The 7,098-nt window shown below is 35.4% G+C and overlaps 1 long non-coding RNA gene across 1 annotated transcript; it reads left to right on the forward strand.

The window, feature by feature from the left end:
- The first annotated feature begins 3,640 nt into the window (after positions 1-3,640).
- On the forward strand, positions 3,641-7,048 carry LOC134801927 (uncharacterized). The gene is made up of 2 exons (XR_010145759.1): positions 3,641-3,895; positions 6,838-7,048. It is a non-coding gene; the product is annotated as an uncharacterized LOC134801927 (long non-coding RNA).
- The last annotated feature ends 50 nt before the right edge of the window (positions 7,049-7,098 follow it).

A 7,098-nucleotide genomic window follows, 5' to 3' on the forward strand; every position in this document is an offset into this window, starting at 1 on the left:
CCAAATGACGTAAAACGCGGGGCGATGTGTCACTCTTAATAAATTAAAATATGTAAATTATGATGTCAGTCCTGTTTACGGTCATTAATTTTCATTATGACATCCATTAATGACTAAGTTTGGTTTTAAATACAATAAAAAAGGCAAGAAAAATTTCATTTTCAGTTAAATAGTTACATATTTTAGTAACTTAACTACAGAACGCAAGCAAAATATTAATAAGCGTCAAATGTATCAGAAAATTGCAAAGGGTAAAAATACCTAACAATTTGTATGTTTAACTGTTACATTTCTATCTGTTATTCAATAAAAACTTTATTTATAACCTAGATATCTAAAAGTACATACGTCTGCATCAAGGCGTAACCAGGCCATTATAAATCCTTAAAAAAAAATATATATTTGGTTTTACACGCAATTCTCAAGTTTTCTTCGTCGACATATCAATCCTACGATGGTGTAGAAAACTACTGTGAGTAAATGTCAGCCCGCCAGGTATTAGTCTGACAAAAAGAGTAGAAATTAAAACCGTCCGTTTCAAATCAATCTAGGTATATAAGAAAACGGGACGACAACACAGTATTGCCACTTTTTAATTTCTACTCTTTTTTTGTCAGACTATACGTAGTCGTAAAAGCGATGTTTTACTAAACTACTCTTCTGAAAACAGTGCATTTCTCTGTAGATAAAATAATCGTTTATTTTCGTAGCGGAGAGCATCCCACGCGGTTTCCACGTCCGAGGTAAAATTAGACCGTGCATCCGTGACATAACTTGGTGCAGAGATTTTTTATCGTCACGCCTAAAGTACGTACCTAACGCGGCTCACCTTAAAGACCTACTGTCGCTACAAAACCATTCAACTCTGGAGAGAAACAACAGGTTTGAACCATTCCACGGCGCTAATCAAGGCCTTCAGCAAAAAGGCGTCTTCGAACGCCTTAGCGCTGTCTAGGAACAGGAACCAACTGCGCAACTTGGTAAGGGTGCTTACTGGGCATTGCGGCCTAAATAAGCACATGCACACATTGCACACTATGGGGAAACGTGACATAGGGCGGTGCAGACTCTGTATGGAGGCAGAGGAGACGCCCTTGCACATCCTCACAGAGTGCCCTTGCCTAATGCGTACTCGTGACTTAATCCTGGGCGGACACATATTGCGCCCGGAGGAGTTAAAGTCTCTCGAGATCAAAAAGATCCTGCAACTGTTTCAAGTTGCAGGTTTGGATCGAGAGTTGTAGTAGGTGGCGATCACAATAGATCAGGGATGGTCGCATTGGCATATTAGGCTTTGGAGCCTTATATAGCCCCTAACATGAAGAAGATGAATAAAGTACGTAACTGGGCCTTGTTTTATCACTATGACAATATTGACAATTGTCACCTGACAATTCGCCGTACATTGCTGGTTCAATATGTAAACATTGACGAACATTGTTGACTATACCAATAGGTATTAGAGATAAAGGAGTCAAATTAACTACTGTTTATGAAAAGTTAATACGATTTGCTAAATTGCTATTATGAAGTTGTCAGCGCCTGCACACTTGTAAGGATGCCAACAATTTTGCTGACTGTACCCATTAGGCAAGTGTCACAACGTGTTTAAAAAAAAATGTTTATGGCCTCTACAAACTTCGCCGATTATCGCATGCGATTTGCGTTACATTGCAACTTTTTATCGATCTTCTTCTTCTTCTTCCTCGCGTTATCCCGGCATTTTTGCCACGGCTCATGGGAGCCTGGGGTCCGCTTGACAACTAATCCCATGATTTGACGTAGGCACTAGTTTTTACGAAAGCGACTGCCATCTGACCTTCCAACCCAGAGGGTAAACTAGGCCTTATTTGGGATTAGTTCGGTTTCCTCACGATGTTTTCCTTCACCGAAAAGCGACTGGTAAATATGAAATGATATTTCGTACATAAGTTCCGAAAAACTCATTGGTACGAGCCGGGGTTTGAACCCGCGACCTCCAGATTGCAAGTCGCACGCTCTTACCGCTAGGCCACCAGCGCTTACTGCAACTTTTTATCGATCGATTGAATTTTTTGCACTTACTTGGCCACTAATTATCTAAAATCCCATGACATTTTCTTGCAACGTTAGTAGAAGCCTTTAAGAATAGGTAGTCGAAACGATGTGTTAAGTAATAGCATTGGGTTAATAAGAGATTGTCAGATACTACACTGAAGTTGGAAGGATGCTAAAAACTTTGCTGTACCAACAGGAAGTTTCGTAAAGATTCAAATAAGCTGGTCAAGATTATTAATTAGATGAATAGGAGATTATTTTTAGTATACTGAGTAATATTCGTTTTAACCGCGAGTTGTAGCGTCAGTGATTATTCTTATTACGATTATTACCACAATGGAAGGTCGATGCGCAACAACTTAGATATTATCTATTTGTTTACATTAACAGTCAAATCTAAGCATGAACTTTATAAATATTTTCTGTGGATAATGACGAAAATCACCGTAGTAACGCTAAATATCGACAAAATGTCATCGAATTAAGACTACTACAGATCTTGAAACAAATGGCATGCGATTTTAAATAATTGCCGGGTAAGTAGGAGCAAGGAATTATATACCGCAATGTATAGCAAATCACATGCGATTATTTGTGACGTTTGTAGAGGCCATAAAGCTGCCTGCTTACTGTAAGTTTCAGTCGTTGCTTTTCGAAACCTGCTCAATATTGCCCATTATGACATTTCTAAACGTGATTTCAGTATCTGCAACATAGATGGTAGGATCCTATATAATATATGCTATATCGAATTTATTTGTGGCCCACCATAATCCAATACTAAATTTACGGTGGGGATTAAAAAATGTGCCCTGTGACAAGGACAAACAATAATGGCGCTTTCGCTGCTACTCCTACTGAATGATACATAAGACTATCCCGTTCGGTCATTTCCCCTCACCCCTCATGCCTGATCCAGTTAAATAGTAGATTCATGATCTGCAAATTTTAAAACGTCTAGTCACTACGCTGTTATGATAAAACGAATGCAAATTCCATTTCGCACTCAGCATTGTTTATGCTAATGCGCGAATAAAAACGTTTTGCGTGAGCCTCCCTGACCTAATAACGTTTTTTATCTGTGGCGAAAAAAAAATGTAAACTTAGAAAACCTATCCATGGAGAAAATGATGGCATAAAAGAGCGCTCATTTGGATATTGTATCGCAAGCTGCGTTCAGTTTTATGCATGAGCTGCTGTTGGGAAACCGGTGCTTATCAATGTCGTAATAAGGGTGGAAGTTGCGTAAATAAATATTGATGTAATTAATAGACGTAGACAGCATGTAAGACATAATGGAATTGAAGCAGTAGATTCATAGATAACACAAGGGTTCCAAGAATGCTAGCTTGTCTTCGGGTAATATAATATCCATCCTTATCACTTTACGTCATTAGAAAAGGACGGTCGCTGTAAACAGCTAATATATTGATTCCATTTAGACATATTTCACATAGACAATATAGATATGTTTGACAAACAAAAGACAATTCACATAAAACCTTAGCTGCCAAAAGACAATTCACGTAAAAGCTTAGCTTACATAGAGCAAAATCAATCCCCAGTCATTATTTTACTTTTAAAATTAGAGATAGGAAAAACATAACAGTTTTGAATGATTCACGGATAGTTTCACGAGACTTATATCAACCGGAATATGAACCGTGATTACCTTTTGGATTGTTTTTGAGCTCCCGATATTACAAAAGGTAATCACGGTTCATATCCCGGTCGATATAAGTCTAGGAAAAAAATATTCAATATTTCATTAAATATGTCATTTTTAATATGAGTAATATCAAAATATTTAAGAATTTATTTATAAAAGTAATCAATAATCATGCAATCACGATGGTCGGTGAGTCATTTAGAGTTCAATTTTATTTTTAAAACAGATGGCGTAACATCTGCTGCAAAATGATAGAATAATAATGAGTAATCAATTTAACTAGTATAAATTTCCCTATATGTACAGTCAGTGTCGTATAGTAGGTAGCATCCAAAGTATTCAAATAGTTTGGTACACCATATAATTTGTATGGCGCACCAAACTATTTGAATACTTTGGATGCTACCTACTATATGATGCTGACTGTACAGTTGCCATCACACACATCAGAGCGGCTGATGTGCTCAAAATATCTGATGCACTCTAACACATTAACAAAAGCGGCATGTTCACTCACATATTTGTGAGCACCTTGGCCGCTTCGATGTATCTGATTGCAACTGTATATTAAGAACTTGTAATACTTTAGTTTAGCTAAATCAGCCTCATGTTTCTAAAAGAGTGCCATAATTAGTGATTTAGTAATAAAATATTATGGTTGTACTGCAATCTATAGGTAATCTAAACAAATAGATTGACTATTCAGATATTTTTGACCTATCTACCTACTTAACCATGTAAATATAATTTTATGTAACTAGTTAAAAATAAATATGTATTTCTTTATACCTATGCCTCTATCTCTGAAAGACAAGGGTAGCGTGAGATGGCCTATAGATACCTACAGACAAAATAGTAGTAGAAAAGACAAAGATAATGTTAAAATCATTCAAGACAACTAATAAACATGAAATTTCTATTAAAAGTTGTTTGTAAACAACATTTACAATGATTAATTTGACAAACTATGACTGTTATATAGCCACAAACATGTTTCATATAACTTATCAATGTTAGGTAACAAACCTGTTGCTAAGAAGCATATATTGTGTGCAACTTGAATGCAACTTCCTTAAGACCTGAGTCACACTAGTCATAACAATGGTTCCTGACAATCAAACAAAAGATAGCATTCCCGGTGCGAAATACAATGAGTAGCCTTTATCTATCTTTTATTTAAAATTATTGTCAATAATAAGTTTTTGGCAAAAATTTCATTTTTGGTACAAGCTTTTATCGCTGACTGTACTTTTCTTACAACAGGCAACTAATACTCATTGAGACAATTCTAAAAACCCGTCACACAATTAGGTTGCGTTGTTTCATCACAAAGTTCCTATGACCACCTCCTGTCTCCATCATCAGATCAGCTCGATGGTACCATAATATTGCATTGTCATCCAATTTATACATGCATGCAAAATTTCAGCTCAATCGGAAACCGGGCAGTGGATCAAATTTAACTTGCAAGATTTGATTACAGAATGACAGACAACGGGACAGGTGAAACTAAATAAAAGCTTGTAATAATGGAACATTGATGGGTTGACGGGGTTTGATGGTGAAACTTACTTTAGCCTTATCCTGCCCAATTATATACATCCTTTAAAAATCACTTAAAGGATGTATTCCATTTTTACCAAGTCATGAATAAAAAGCCTGGACAGGCTGAGGTTACACTCAAAATTCTTTGTTTTTTACTTAAAACCTTTTTTCCAAATAATTTGGTTTAAATTTCAATGGCTTAAACCGAGTATGGTGGGCAGGACTAGGATAGATTAGTGTTAATGACTAGAGTCATTGTCAGATGTTACACATTTACAGTAGAAATAAGAATAAATCAAAGAGGTTTGCAAAATGTAATAAAAGGAACTATCACTCTTAATTAATACTGATTACACATTTGTTATTATAATAAATAAATAAATATTATAGGACATTTTTACACAAATTTAATAAGTCTACAAATACTTAAATACATAGAAAACATCCATGACTCAGGAACAAATATCTGTGTACATCACACAAATAAATGCCCTTACCAGGATTCGAACCCAGGCCCATTATTATTATTATTCCAAGGATGAGCCACATTTGTTATTATGATTAAGACGTTGCTTGCAAATTAAGTGCTATCAATAGATACCAATTAATTTGTTTTTTTACTCACCAATCTATCATCAATTCATCAGTAATGTAATTTTTTGAATAAACATGTTTATAAAGTATAGTCAATATACAGACTATGTTTTTTTTTATTATTTAAATAAACCTTAATATAACAACAAACTAAATGCAAGCAACAAGAGGGATAAACAAAAGATTATCAAATTCTAGAATTTATTATAACAATGTCTCCATGCAACGCTGATCACAACTTTCTAGAAATCTAGACTCCTAGGCAATTGTGGTTTACAATTGGCTACTTTTCTACTAGTCAAATCAATGTCTTTTTAAAACTGTCAAAGCGATTTGCTAAAATGGAATTTATATGAAAACAAGTATAGTGACATCACGGTCAACTCACCTACTTTATATATTTCAATCCGATTTATTAGAAATTGAGTTTAAAAATAACTGCTCTCTATGTTTTTCTAATAATTATCTGGTGCTTTATATGTAATGCATGATGTAAAATAATTTATTTTAAGTAGAGGAAACACCTACTTGTTGATTTTATTTTGTTATTTATTTCATAGTTTGTCAAATTGGATATGGGAATTGAAATGTAAAATATGTGTATTTTATCAATTAATTCTTAAAATTGGTATAGATATAATATTGATGTAATATTGAACCTAACCTAAAGACCTAAATTCAAGTAACCTTATGCCATAATAGACATGACATATATTTTGTCTTATTCTTTTAGATAATAATTGTAAAACAGGAACATTCATTTAGAATATCATTAGCAAATATGTAAGAAAACGTAATACCTATTTAAAATTGTCGTAAGTTGCTGTATTATCCATACTTTTGAAGCTGCTCTTAAGCAAGAAAACATAATATAGGTAATTGGGTATGAGATGTGAACTTAACACATTTGTTTATTTGAACAGGTGAGCTACAACTATGACACAACACATATAACAACTCTGAATCACTATTATTGTTTGGCACTTTTTCAGAAATTGAAACTGACTTCAACATTGTTGATAATGACTGGGGAAGGTATATAACGTGGACTTACCTTGAAGATGGGTCTGGCATGCCTCGGCTGGGTCGGGGCAGCCGTCGTGGTGGCGACCGCCGGCGCCGCCGCTGGCGTCGTCACGTGGTCCGCCGGCAAGGACTCCGGCACCGTTTGCAGAGTCGGCCGCATCGTTGTCGACATTTTCACACACGAGTTCAACACTTAACACAGAGCTAGCCCTAAGCGCACCCTCGCA

The sequence above is a fragment of the Cydia splendana genome, chromosome 23, assembly GCF_910591565.1.
Source record: "Cydia splendana chromosome 23, ilCydSple1.2, whole genome shotgun sequence".
NCBI lineage: Eukaryota > Metazoa > Arthropoda > Insecta > Lepidoptera > Tortricidae > Cydia > Cydia splendana.